The sequence below is a fragment of the Psammomys obesus genome, unplaced genomic scaffold (genome assembly GCF_907164565.1).
Source record: "Psammomys obesus unplaced genomic scaffold, mPsaObe1.curated_primary_1811, whole genome shotgun sequence".
Lineage (NCBI taxonomy): Eukaryota > Metazoa > Chordata > Mammalia > Rodentia > Muridae > Psammomys > Psammomys obesus.
Genome location: NW_026590405.1, coordinates 6,639,943 through 6,654,263, shown reverse-complemented (window position 1 = coordinate 6,654,263; position 14,321 = coordinate 6,639,943). Strand labels below are relative to the sequence as shown.

Sequence of the window (14,321 nt, the reverse complement as noted above, 5' to 3'; positions counted from 1 at the left end):
TGCAGCTCTACTACCTACAGGTCAGGAGCTTGAACATACAGAGTTCAAGTGCTTATTAATAACTCCATATCTATTCAAAGCCTCCTGTCTGTTCAAGAAATGTTTTCTAGCGTATACCAGATCATCCATCCACCTAGGCAGTTGCCAAGGTAGGTAATATATCTCCATTTTACAGTGAGGACATGGGCTTAAAGAGGAGGTGGGCTAATGGGGGAGGTGAGCATGGGTCTGCCCTTGGCCCTTCTCCTTTTTCTCCTGGCATTCAAAGTGGAGCTGGAGAGAAGAGTAACGGAGACATCACACAAGCAGATACACAGAACACGGGCCATGGAGCACAGAGCCCAGCTGCTGTGACACGGTGGACACTTGAGGAGAGCAGAGCCGCTTGGCTCTTCCTAGGAGCTCTCCCTGTTCACCATCAACTCATTTCTGCAGAGAATGAAGATAAATCGCTCCACTCCAGAAACCTCTGTGTAGCACCCTCCCTTCCTTCTGTGGGGCAGGAAGTTTCCACTGCAAAGCGTTCCCATCACAGATGGCCTGCCATATGTCACCTCCCCTCAGCTATCACCTTGTAAGCAGATTCTGTCAGGTTTTAGGAGAAAAAGCTTAATTAACAAGTGGTGTGCACAATTATGTACTTAATTATCGACTGCTTTTATTTCTTTGTTGTTTTTTGTGTTTCAAAAGTTTGGTAACAATTACAGGCAACTGTCCCCAAATGCAATTCCTTATTCCTCTCTCTCTCTCTCTCTGTTTCCACCATGCTGTAACTGCATGGCTGCATGCAGATTGCTGGGAGGCAGGCCTCTCCCCTCCTGCTGCAATGGAATGCAGGAGACAGTAGCCCTGGGCTCACCCCTCTAAGTGGTCCAGGCAGGCCTGCTTTTAGCAAGACCTGGGTCTCCACATGGCTGGTGGGGCCTCGCCTCTCTTTCATCCTCCATCCCCACTGTGGTCCATGCTGCAGGCCAGGGAGGTGCCTCCACTAGGGTGGCTGCAGAGGACGAGGTCAGAAAGGGCTGGGGTCAGGCCTGCACAGGGTGGAAGAGAGGAGCTGCGCTGGAAAGGTGTGTGAGAACAAAAAGCACATACGATTGGACCTTAAGGATAGAAAAAAATAAAATAGAAAGGACTTTACTGGGCTGATACCAAGCCCAGGGCTTGGGAATTTTTCAGAAGCCGACTCACTCCAAAGCACTCACTCATAACCCACCCAACCCACGGAGGAGACAACCAACCTGCCCAGAGGGACCATCTTTGAATACCTCTGTTCAGGGGAATTATTGTTATTCTAGTTTATGAAACCCCACTCAGGAGTCAAAGACTCAGTTGTCAGCGTATGGTGGCAGGAAGGAATCTGACCTTTGAGGCTATGTGGCTGGCCAGCCTTTCTGGCCACCCAGACAGCAGATGGGCTGGCTATGGGCTTCTGGGCCGGCAGGCAGATCCCCTGGGCTCCTGGTTTTCACGTACCCTCCTCACTGTGCCACCAGCAAAAGCCGAGGCTGGCTGTGGCCTGCAGAGAGGCCTGGGATAGAGGCTTGGGGAGGGACGACAGCGCAAGGGCAGAAGAATTGCAGAATCAGATCACCGCTTCCCTCTCTTTAAAGGTCCAACCTCAGGAGCACAGACGGAGGTGCAGCCTCGCCCAGCAGCACCAGCACCAACGCCCTCAGCCCGCCCTTCCAGTGGAAGCATCCCATGGGCGATGTGCGTGCCTCCTCGCTGTGGTCAGTCTGCTCTGTGCGACCCTGCCGAGTGCCGGGGCCCTGCCAGATCCCCCTGCAGTTCTCTGCTCGGCACACCCTTCTGCTTCTTACAGAGGAGTCCACAAGGTGCCGGAGGACCAGCCTGGCGCTGTCCAGTCTTCATGACATAGCGTCTCCAGGGCCCAGGACAGTGCCTCAGTGTCTGTCAGACTTCTGACTGTTTAATAGACACACTGGCTACTGCTTCATCACACTCATGAGCCCTTCTGAAGCCAGTCAGCCCAGCCGAGGGTACAGTGCTACAGGTTCTTGTCTGGCCTGGTCCCAGCTGACCTGAGGGCAGCGGACCTTATAGAAAGCCAGGCAGGGGAGTCCGGAGGATAAGAAGTGGCACAGGACAAATGGAGCCTCCTCTTCAGAGGCTAATCTGGAAACAGCTCAGGGCACAACCTCACTAACAGAGGTTGGGGGGGGGGTGAGGCGGGAAAGAACAATAGGTGAGGAGGGGCTGAGTGTGTAAGGAAGACTGAGGCAAGAGGGAACAGAACGATGAAGGTAAGGCTGGGCGGCCAGCACAGGCCTAAGTTGACAGGAAACCCATCCAGTTGCCCAGACACAGGCCAGCTTCCCTGCAGAGGCCTTCTCTGAGTTCCCCTGACTCAGTAGACAAGGGGGAGCTTCTTTGTCATTTTAGTGTGCTCAAGGGGCCAGGCTGGGGTGGGAGGGGAAAACACGTTCTCATTCCAGCCCAGAAAGCAGAAGGTGCCAACTTCAAAACCAAAAGTTTACTAGGAAAGAGTGGAGTGTGGCTCATCTGAACTGGGGTTCGGGTGTTGGGGGAGCTCTTCTCCCTTGGGGCTCCAGCTGGAGAGGCCAAGTGAGGCTGCTCTGGCCTGGTGCAATGGGAAAAGGGAGGGGCTGGCCCCGAAGAGGTGGGAAGCAGAGACTCAGAGTCAGCCCCGGGGAGGGATGAGATTGCCTTTCCCATGTGGGTGAGAAGGTGGCTGGACACTTTCATGATGTCCTCTGTCATGTCTAAGGATACATCTTCGTGGGGCACTGTTGCCTCTGTCCATTTGGACTTTGACCCAGTGGAGAAAATATTCGGCAAACATATAGCCAGGGAGGCTGAGAACAACAGAAAACAGAGCCAAGCAGACAGCCCCCTCCTCTTGGCCCCCCACCCCCCCAGGACCAGGGCTGAGGTGCCCCTGGATCATTTTAAACCACGGATAAAGCTTCCGTCATCATACACCCTACCCCATCCTACTTCTGTCCAGGGAAGGGAGGGCAGCAGACAAGAAGGCAGGCTGGGGTTAAAGCTTCCTTCATTCCCTGTGTCCCAGTGGCCAGGAATGGCCCCTTCCCAGCACAGTCATTCCACAGCTCAGGCCACTTTGGGTCCCTTTTCTTCTTCATTCTAGGTCTTTTCCTCAAGAGGACTAGCTCCCCACACAAACATACTATTTTCACACATGTGCTGGTATCGCTAGGAAGGCCTTATGAAATGTTGTCAAGAGGGGCAGTCAGTGACAATCTGAGGACTGCCAGAGAAAGCCGAAAACTGCCTCTGTGTACAAGCAGAGCACACTTTCCTCCAGACTGGGGAGGGGCTGCATTGCTGGGGGGGACCCTGCTGTGCTTTCTGTGGGCACCTGCCACTTCTCTCTCCTCAGCCCAGGCCTCAGTCTCTCCAGCCATCTGCTCCCTTCACCCCTTCAGGGCCACAGCCTGGCTGTCACCACCACATCTGGAGTGGTGCTCTACTGAGTCACCAAAACCCCAGCCTCTAGCCCCTCCTGGCTGAGCTGCAAGATTCCTGTGGCCATGAAAATATCAGGGCACCCCAGGAAGGAAGGATGGGCTGGGAGAGCAGTGCAGCTGCCTCAGCATTGAAGTCTGCTTGCTCCGTGCTCCTCCCCCGCCCTGTGGGGGGCCCCTGAGTCTATGCCACAGCCTCTCACCAAGACTTGCTTGGCCTCCCAGACAAAACCAGCCACTCCAACAGACTGTCTCCTTCAAGAGATCCCAAAGTGACCACTGTAGTACCCCAACTGTACCCAGTCTCCAGTTTGCCTCTGTGGTTAGAGTCAAACCCGGAGCACCTCACCAGGAGCCAGGACTCAAAACCCATGACTTCCCATCCTGCCACCTTTGTGCAGCTCAGCTATGGGCACCCCAAGCCTCTGGAGTCTCTAGAGCATACCATCCAACTAAGAGTGGCGTCGCTAGTATAGGATGGGCTTAGAAAGGGTTGGAGCAGAGGGCCTAGATGGGTTCTGGAGTCAGGACTGGGAAGGGAGGGCTGGGGAGCAGGCTTCCAGACAAGGATGCTAGGGCAGAAGGGAGGGTAAGGGGTGAAGGGGCGAGTCAATGGGATAAGGCTGCCTTCCATCCCGGCTGGCCAGACTCATGGCACAGTGGGCTTTCACTGAGACCTCCCGTTCAGCAGGTGTTCGTGTGAGGCAAGAGGCTGAGAGGCGGGGGCATCTCCGAGGAGGCTGAACCCGGCCCCCTGAGGGCATCTCACGTGGAGAAAGGGTGAAGACATAGTGTGCAGATAGGTGCCCCTCTCTCAGCTGCCAGGCGCAACAGAGCTCAGCTGGTTCTTTGGGTGGAGGCTCCAGGCAGCCAAAAGTAGTCAGAAACCTGTGTGGATGGACCTAGCTGTCAGTAAGGGGTGTGCAGGCAGCAGCAACTGGGCTCTGGCCCCCGTGAGCACAAATGTCTTCACGACCCACTCACCCAGCCGTATCCTTCATTCCCCATTGCTTTCTGGGCTGTGCTTTCGTCAGCCTGCCTCTGCCGTCTGCGCATCTGTGTGCATCCTTCGTGTGCTGACCTCAACAATTACTCCTCAGTGTTCAATGAAGAGGCCTGCTGGGGTGAGCTGGGGCCTCCCCGGGTCATTTTGACCAGACGGTTCTTTGTGAAGGCCACTTGAGATATGACAGATAGGTCCCCAGTGTTCTCAACCCCTAGAAAGTCAGGGCCAAAGATAAGAGTCTGAGAGCAGTCTGGAGTCCAGCATTGGAGGGGACCAAGGTCTGGAGGCCGGGCTGAGCTGCTACCCACTGAGAGCTGAAACTAGGCCCGAGGCCCTGCCTTCTTCATACTTTGTCAAAAAGCAGACGTGAGTTTCTTGACATGTAATTTAGCAAATGTCTTGCCAGGTGATTTTTGTGACTGTGCTTGGCTAACAGACAGTATCAAGTACAAATGAATGGAACATCTGAATGTAGCATTCTGAGAGATGGCTCAGCTCTTCGCCAGAAGCCCCTGGGAGGAGAGATTACAGGTGCCTCGGGCAGGCCATAAAAGCAGGTATTGAGCTAGAGGCAGCCAGGAAAAGAATCGTTTCAAGGGAACCAGACAAGGCAAAGCAATGAATGGCCTCTGCCAGCCCATCTTCAGGCTGCTTCGTGCCTCTTAACCACAGCTGCAGAGAACAAGGCAAAAGGGCCACCCATACAGGTTCACTCAGTGGGCCCCAGTCAGAGGGTGCCCCAGTCAGAGGGTACCCCAGGAACCCATATGAGTCATGACCCCCAGGAGCAGCCACGAAAGGCCAGAGCCCTAGGTCCGGGAGCCTGCTCTGCCTCCATCTGGTCCCCAGAGGTAGCCATTCCCAGCATCAGCACTCCTATCTCCTTCCTGCCCCAGGCCTGAGGCTGCTGTCCAGGCTCCCTCTGCTCCTGGCCTGCTGGTCTTGAAGAGCAAGCAGAGTGTACCCTTCCCAGAAAGGTTCCTCAGCCAGTAAAGATCAACATGCCAATGAAAGTCAGCATCACAGCAGGGTGTGCGTACAGCTGGGAGGGATCAGTGAGCCAATGCAAAAGTCATTGTGCTCACCAGAGGCAGTGCAGGAATAAACGGAAGGATCTCGATGAATAGGAGAGACCTGGGGAGGCCCACAGCTCTGTCTGGAGCAGCTCCATGTGGCCACTGGCCTTGTCAACATGGGGAGAAAGACTCGTGACACAGGCCAGCTACTTAAAAACCCATTGTCACATTTACCCGTGGCAGACTTGGCCTTATTCTCTGGCTACTGAGAAGCTTTTTACAAAGGCCCAGAGGCCCATAAGGCCAAGCCCACCTGAAAGCAAGTGTTCATCGGCACTTGACCTCACTGGAGAGAAAGACTTCAGGCCACTCCCCTGCAGGAGGAGAGACAGGGAAAAGAAAGAGTTGCTAGAAACCGGTCTGGTAGGATGGGACAAGCTACACCCTGCAAAGTCGCTTTGTAAAATCTGTGCTCTGGGTTGACAGCTGATGTTCTCCAAGCTGGGCTTCGCCTGACAGATAGGTTAAGAGAAGACTCAGACTCCCAGCCTGACATCCAGAGGTCTTCAAAGCTCCGAGGTGGGCCCGACGGTAGCCTTGGGAGAACGGGGCTCCCTATTGCAGATCTGTGAGTGTTTGTTCTCAGAATGCATGGGGGACAGAGCAGGCTGGGTGTGGGGCAGGTGAGAAGGGAGCAGAATGGGGCTTTGAGCAGAGAGCGTCCTGCTCTCCCACCTAGGGGGATTATTTGGGGAAAGAGGAGTAAAAACTAAGGGTGTTGTGAGGACTGAAACCTCTGTGGTCCTTCAGGGACTGCTGTAGTCCTCAAATCTCAACCTTGATCTATGCAGACTTGGCTGCTTTCTCCAGGTTTTAGGTTTGCTTTGCGCATAGGCCCTTGAGCTAGAGTGTGCCGTAGACCCTAAGATTGATGGCAGCCAGGACAGGCCTGCTGGTGACCATCCTGCTCAGCCACTAGTGCTCACAGGACCCTCCACGCCAAGGGCGTGTGGAAACAGACTAAGTAGCGTCCTGCCCATTATTCTTGTTAGTGCTTACAGGACAAGCAATGAGGTGGGCAAGAAACTGCAACTAGGCCTCAGAGAGGCAACTCCTCTCTGGGCATACGATCACTGGCCGGGAGAAGCAGCAATGGGGTCTGGGTCAAATCTCACCTCTTCCTGTAGCAAGCTGCAAAGGGATAGTCCCCAAGGACATCCATCCCTCAAGCAAAGAAAGTTGCAAGACTGAGGATGCTGGAGACTCACCCCAGACACCTCCCTCTGCACTCAGACACATTATGCGTGTCTGGAGAGACGTGACAGGAACCCTCGCCACCTTGCTACTTGCCTTTACCTTTGAACTTTGTAGATGGGAGACAAGAGGCACTGAATGTGCCCCAGGCAGCCGGGAGGAAAGGAGAGGCAAGGGCCAGGCCCTCTGGCTTTTTGCAGAGGGAGGCCTGTTGGAGAGCTGTTCTTCAGGAGTGTAGACTGTGGCCTACACTGATGAGCCAGGCAAAGTGTGTGTGTGCGGAGGGGGGGGGGGTCCTACAAACCCAGGCATAGATTCTGAAATCACGGTTCTACTGCCCTACCTCTGGAGTTTCATCTCTCCACGTCAGAGCCTTTGGATCAGTTAAAGCCGATGCCCTTTGGCCTGGAAATCTTCAGCCTCCTGGGATCTCCTGACTGGGCAGGACGTTGAACATGTGGGCGCTAATTGCAAAGTCTTCTAGTCCTAGCAGAAACAATGAGTTTGAGAAAGACTTTGATCTTGAAATAGGTGGTCCTAAACCCAGGTCTTGGATTTGCCACTGACTAGCTGTGTGACCCTGAGCCAGGCCTCTCACAACTCCCAGACAGCCCCACCCCCCACCCCTGCAGAGTTTCTGTAAGGATCAAATGAGATAAAGGGCTGGGAGGAGCTTTTCTGCTGTAAGCTGTTTGACAGTGGGGCTTGAACTCAATTCCAGGGCTCAAGGTCCTGAGGTCGGAGGAGGGCAGGTGCTTCTGCAGGGAACAGACATAGAGAGGCCGGAAGACAAGTTTTCTTTACTGTCCCACCTTAAGATGAGGACAGGAGAACTCTCCAAAATTCTACGGCTGTCAGTCTGGCTGAGAGCCGCCCAGTGTGGCGAGGCAGCCTCTCCCCTCTGCGCTGTGGGAAATGAGGCTTCACTGGCCACACCAGATCTTTTACTGCATGCCATAAATTACTATACTGTTTTATTTTCCTTTTATGGCCTCTTTCAGGCCGTTCCTGGCGATTTACTCTCTGCTCTGGGCCAGAGAGTAGAAACGTGTTAGAAACGGTTTCCTGGTCTTTATCTTTCTCTGTCGACACTTTGGATCTCAGCGACTAACCTAGCAGCTGGAGGGCAGCTTCCGCGGCCACCTGTTGTTAGCTAAAGCATCTGGGCCAGGAATGCAGAGCGATGCCAGGGGATAGGTTATCTGGTCCCATCGGGATCTCACACCCCACTTCTGTAGCAGGACCTCTCCTCCTGGGGGCTACCCAGGGCTTCAGGTGTAGCCAGCTCCCCAAATGGGAGGGGGTGTCAGGACAGAGACTGCCAGGTCTCATTGTCACCCACCTGTGGTACTGCCTTAGTGATACGAGGGTGTTGGGACCAGCCTTGGGGTCTGGACCCTTGTTTTCTAGTCTAGTTCCGGTTTGGCCACTGGTCAAAGGCCCTCTGGAAAATCCCTCCCGCCGAGTAGGTGTCGCTTTCCTCATTTGTAAAGAGAAGGGAAAGAGTCCTAGCAGTGCCACTACAGCCACACGGAGTACAACCTCAGCTTGTCTTCTGCCAAGTGATGGGCACCATGACCAATGAATGTCGTGTCAACGGTCAAGCCCAGCCTTCTCATTCCTGAGGGCGCCAGCTTAGGGAAGGTCTGGGTGATGCTCCAGGCCTGGGAGACAACATGTGGTGGCGTTTCCGCACCCTGAGTGAGGCAAAGGCAGAGCTCTGTCTCCTGTCTGTTAGGCTCTGTTCAGCACAAGAGGCCCTCCACACGAGCCAGCCCCCAGCTACACTCTCAGAGCTGCCTTCAGAAGTGGCCTGAAGGAGAGAGCCCTGCTCAGCAAGTCAGTGATGAGTGGAAGGGGCCCGACGGGGACGGGCCTGAGGAGTGGAGTGCAACCAGAGAAGGAGAGGTGTGCCTTCGCCATGCCAAACAGAAGGCAGGAGCTGGCTGTCTACACCAAACATCCTGAGAGCTGCCCCGGACAGGACGAGAAGGACAGGTCGGTCTTGGGTGAAAGCAGAGAGACCCAACATTGAGGCTGAAGGACTAGAGGACTCTGGGCCTCAGTCTGCTCATCTGTAGAACAAGGAGGTTGGGCTAGATGGGCTCTCTCCTCCAAGTGCCGTGTAACCGTCTCAAGAGTGTCCAAGGCTGCCGTCCAACTCAGGTAAGGAAAGGGGGCCCAGGGCACGTCGGGAAGGGGGTGCCTGGCCTTGCAGTACCTCAGAGAGCATCCCTAACTACAGAGAACAGATTAGAATACACACACCCAGTCTTACCAGCAGATTTAAATGCTACTTCCGGGGTGGTTGGTTTTTTTTGTTTTTGTTTTTGTTTTTTTCTTTTTCAATATTAAAAAAAGTAACTTTACACATCGAGAGAGATAACTCCCACGTGAGTCACTGGCTAGTGCCTCTGACGGTCCCCCACGGGGTATTCTGGTGTGTGTGAGCTATTACTACCTTGGCATGCTCGACTCGAGAAGACCGCTGAGATGTGCCAGAGGTTGGACTGAGGGGGCAGATATGGGCTGGAGAGATAGCGGGGGGAGGGGGGAGATATTTTACAATTTATCAAGATTTGAGTACAGGTTTCCTCCCCTCTCCCCCCCTCCACCCCCGGACAGGTGTTCCCTCCCCTACTCTTAACCTTGTTGGTAATGCCATAGCGGCAGTCCTTGGAGCGAGGACATCTCCAGGAGAACAATTTGAATAGTCAACATGAAATCAGCTCAGCACATTCAGTCTGGTTGGGGAGAACACCCCAAATGTGTTTGCTTGTTTTTGACTCATTTGGGTGGGGGCTGGGAAAGGGGTGGGGGTCTGCCTCCAGTGGCAGCCAGATCCCAAGGAATAAAACTTCAATCGGTGCGACTCAGGAGGCGGCTGGATTCCCCTCACCCCCAAAGCCTCTTTCCATCTCTAGCTGAAGCTTCTAGCACAACTCCAGTTCAGCTGTCCCGGCTCCCACCACCAGCCCTGATTCAGCTATTCCAGATTTTGGCTGAGAATAACCTTTAAAAATCTAACAAAGGAGAAAACTCACCCATCGTTTGCATAGCTTTCCCACTTATACCCAAATCTATCTATCCCCTCTTCCTCTCTCTCCATCCCTCCTCTCCTCCCTTTCCTGTCACACACACACACAACTTGTGAGTCAAGTTTAATCTGGAATATATTTCAATAGCTCACTAAATCAGCAAAAGCCTATTTCCTAACAGTTCTGGAAGGAGGGTTCTAGGGCATGAGACCCTTACTTAGCAGCTAGAGTATTACAATAATAATCAGGGAATGTTCCTCTGATGTGACCTGAGAAAGGAATGAACTGAGATCCGCAGGAATGGGCCTATAAATGCACTACTCTTTAGGATACCTGAAGCTGAGTGCTCCTGGAAGAGGGACAGAGGTGCAGCTCCACAGTCCTGTGCAGTCTGGTTGGGAAGAACACTCTGCCCCCAAATTCACTGACCAAGCTGTGCGCACTCGAGCAGATTCTCCATTTCCCTGACTTTCCAGCAGCCCCCAGGCCCTCTAGTCCTGAGACACGCCTACTCGTCCCCTTTCTTTGACCTACTCTCCAGGTTGTTTCCATGTATTGCAGAACCCCGAGATCTCACCCCTTTTTGGAAAGAATCTGTGTCGTGACATTTTTGAGAATTCTGGAATTTTGATTTCTTTAGAAAAAACAAAAAAACAAAAAACAAAAAAAAACAAAAACAGAAACAATATAAAAATGTGCTTATGTTTTAATTCTGGGTGTGGGGATGTGGGGCTGCTTCGTCTGTCCACAGCAGCTGACTATGCTTTGCCTCGTGCTCTGGCAGAAGCGTGGTTTTGCCAGCTGCAGATAATTTCTGCGATTATGTGACGTTTGGAATTCTGGGAACTTTTCAGAAGAGAGGTGGGGTGGGGTGATTGTTGGTTATTTAGGGAGGTTGGTTGTGGTTTGCTAGTAGCTGTGGTCAAGGAGAAAAAAAAAAAAGACATTAGATTCAGGAATCACCTGCCCCCATCCCTTCTCTCTCCTCTATCCTTGTTTCTCTCCTAACTAGTGTTAGGGGTGAAATGGGGTGGGGCAGGGAACAAAGGGTTGGAAAAAGAACCCACAAAGTAGCAAAGACTTTGCTTCTCTAAAACCAGCCACTGCCTATGTGGTCTGTCTGCTTCCTACTTCCATACTGTTTCAGGGTTTTGACTATAGAGAAACCAAAACGTTGACAAAATAGAAACACCCCAAGTAAGGAGACACAGACTCTCGACCCCCGTGGGTCTGGCCTCCTGCAGCTCCTCATTTCCTTGTGGAAGAATTGTTGGGAGTTCAGTCCTCGCTGTTTAACACCCAGAGGCAAGACAACCAAGATCCAAGGCTCCCCCTGCCCCTTCCGGGCAGGAGGCTGTGCTGACCAGCAAGTGCAAGGCTCGCTGCACTGCAGGATTGTCCGGACCTCACCCTGACAAGGACTGCTTAGCTATGCATACTTCTTGCCCTCTATTTAAACCCAAACCTCATGTCAGGACCCCAGAGGTGGACTTGAAGGTCACACAACCTCCCAGTGTGGCCACATTGAGTAAATCTCCATTTTCTGTTTTTTGTTGTGACTTACTTGAGGACTGGGGGATAAGCCTAGCCTGTTAGTCGTGACCGTGACCAGGACCCAAGCTCTGGCCCCTAACGCAAAGGTGACCAAAAGCTGTCTCCAGTGATGGGCTCTAACACAAGTGTAAGTATCTCACAGCCAACTGCCCTTTGCCTCTAAACCTGCTCATTTACCTTGTGTTCTTTAAAATGTCTTGTTTGAAAGGGATATTTGGGGGATGAGGGAGGGAGAAGCATGGCAAGAAATGGGTGGCCAACTCAGCCTCTCCCACGGTCTCTCCCTCCTGGACTAAGCGAGAGAGGCAGCCCCATCCTAGGAGGGGACAGATGATCCCATGCAGGAGAGGGCTCTCTGGACGGGGAACATCAAGAGTCAGGCAGCCCATCCATTTCTTGTATCCAGAGGCTGCTGGCGGAGAGGGCAAGGGCCTGTGAACCTCAAGGTGGATGGAGACAGGGCCCAAACGCACTCAAAACTTCCGGCCAGGGCTTTCAGTCTAACCGGAATGACAGCAGCTCCTGGGACGGCCCTATCCCCATCTCTCTCCCCACTCAATGCCATAGATGAGGCAATTGTCAATTCCAGTTCAAGCTATTAGAAGGTAACAGCTATAGCCCACCCCCAAATAAAGAGGTGTTTGACCTCGGGGACACTCTGGTGTGGCAAGATATGTGGTTTAGCGGAGACTTCCGCTGGCGCCCTCAATAACTTCCATGCAGTATAACCCAGGCTCTCTCAAAGTTCAGGGGTGCTGCTCTGCTCTGACAACGGGACAGGATATTTGAAATCAGGGATGTCTCAGGAAACTCTCTAAATTAGTCCTTGCCCCTAGCCCAGGAGTCCGGGGTAGCGGAGGTCTGTACACACAGCCCCGCTTTGGGGGACCTCAGAGCTGAGTGATCCAGAGGTCGGTGGAGCTGGACGGGAAAGGGCGGGGCGCTAAAGGCTTGGTTGACTCCACCCCCCAGGCTCTCCCGCCAAGGACCGTTGAAGGCAGTTATGGGCGTGGTTAGAGCCGGAACAAGGTTGATTGACACTCCCTGACCCCCAGCTCTGCTCTCAGAGCTGGCGTCAGCAAGAGGCGTGGTGTGGGCAACCAGACTCCCCAAGAGCGGAGGCAGCGAGGGGCGTGGCGCAGCAGGTTTGACCACACCCCCAGGCCCACGGCGCTCAGCGGTTGGTGGTTGTGAGGGGCGGGGACAAGTGTGGCCACACCCACAATTGGTTTTTTTCTGGCGGTTAGTGCCGGTGTAAGCCAGGTTGCTGAAGGCTGGGGGCGCTTTCGCTTCTCCGGGTCGTGCGGTTCTGTCTCCCGTGCTCTCCCCAACCACTGCCTGCGTCCCTCCACAAGGCCGCGTAGGGTTTCCGTCCCCGAGGGTGGAAATTGGCTCTGGTCCCCAGGAGGGTTCGTTCAGGGGCGCAGGAGAAAGCGGGGATGGAGGACAGTTGTCTGTTGGCGCAGCGGCACGCGCCGTCGCCCTCTTAGTACCAGAGAGAGAGATTGAAAATGCCTTTTGTTCAAGCCTTCTACTCCCCGGAGCCTTTGTTTGTTCTTTGCCGGTCGCAAAGCAATATCCAAGAAAGACAAGGCTGCACAAGACTTCGAAACTAAGTGCAGGGCAGACATTGCAGGAACGTCACGATAGATGGAGTATGTTGGGGTGTAGGGAGGCTCGGGCAAGCATTCGCCCTCCCCCCCCCCCCCGCCCAAAGATGTTAATACTGTGAGATGCTCTGGGGTGAGGTCTTGTGGTTTTAAGTCTAAGGCTTGTTCCTTCCGGACGTGAGCTTATTGGGCCACACCTGAATGAAGAAATGCTGGCATGATGGGTTGGGACAAGGTGCCTGCGGGAGAACACAGGATGCTCAGAATAGACTGAGGTCTGCTCTTAGACAGCAGAAGTTAGTGGCTCCTGGGCCACAACAGGTCTGGCTGGCGACATGGAGAGAGATGAGGAAAGATCAAGGGACTCGGATCAGCCAACAAACAACAAAGGAATGCCAGCATGCCAGCCAGGGCTCTTTAGGACTGGGTTACCTTGGGATAAAAGAATGGAGGATCCTGAGAGGGAGAGTTGTCCACTCTGTTTAGGGAGTATTTCCTGACCATGTGATTGGTTTGTCAGTGCAGTAGGGGGACGATTTGGAGCTTTACCTGACGGTTCAGATACTCAGAACGTCTTCCACAGATGAGAGGAAAATCTTTGGTACTCTGAGTTCCAAAAGTTCGGGTATAGAGCTGTCCCAGTTTTTCCCAGTATTCTCTCTGCCTAGAAAGAACCCAGAAGGCACCAAGACACCGTACCAATCTCCCCAAAGTCCTCTTCCAGGGAAGAAAGAGCCAATGGGAGAGGGCCTCGGAGCAGCCACTTGGCAGGCCCCTTCCTTTCTTGGGTGTTCTGAGAGGGATTTACCAGGCCTCAGGCCAAGGGTGACCTTAGCTGCATTTTTAAGCGTTTGCCCAGGTGATATGTGTGGGTGCAGGCAAGGTTGCCAAGGCCTTTCTTTCCCCTTAGCATTCACCCTTTCTTGATGCTGAGGGCCAGGCTCCCCAGGGCAGTTCACTGCTACCCCTCCCCCAATCTGGCTTTGAACTGACAAAATGGTTGGCGGTGATTTACATACTGGGTCTTGAAGGAAGCCAAAACCATAGGCACTCGTGTAAGATCCACAGCAGCAGTGGGATTCCAGGGGCTGCAGAGCTGGGGGAGAGGTGGAGTGCATCCAAGAAGCTGGGGCCATTTGAACTTAAACCCTGGGGCACACAGCCTGGGCAGGCAGGTCCCTTATGCTGTCCCTTTAGATGAATGCACACTTTCCAGAGAAAAAAAGACCCAAGGAAGTTTATTTCCTCAGGAACCACAAAGGAATTCTGGGTGGACACTGTACCTTCCTGCTCCTCAAAATTTACTGTATGGAGTCCTATTCTTGCTTGGTCAGCCTAAATTAAAAGGTTACTTTTCTAGAGAAAAGGAA

The 14,321-nt window shown here is 53.5% G+C and overlaps 1 long non-coding RNA gene across 1 annotated transcript; it reads left to right on the top strand.

Moving 5' to 3' along the window:
* The first annotated feature begins 5,930 nt into the window (after window positions 1–5,930).
* Window positions 5,931–10,446, top strand: LOC129676722 (uncharacterized). The gene is made up of 3 exons (XR_008720109.1): window positions 5,931–6,123; window positions 8,488–8,915; window positions 10,116–10,446. It is a non-coding gene; the product is annotated as an uncharacterized LOC129676722 (long non-coding RNA).
* Window positions 10,447–14,321: the final 3,875 nt, after the last annotated feature.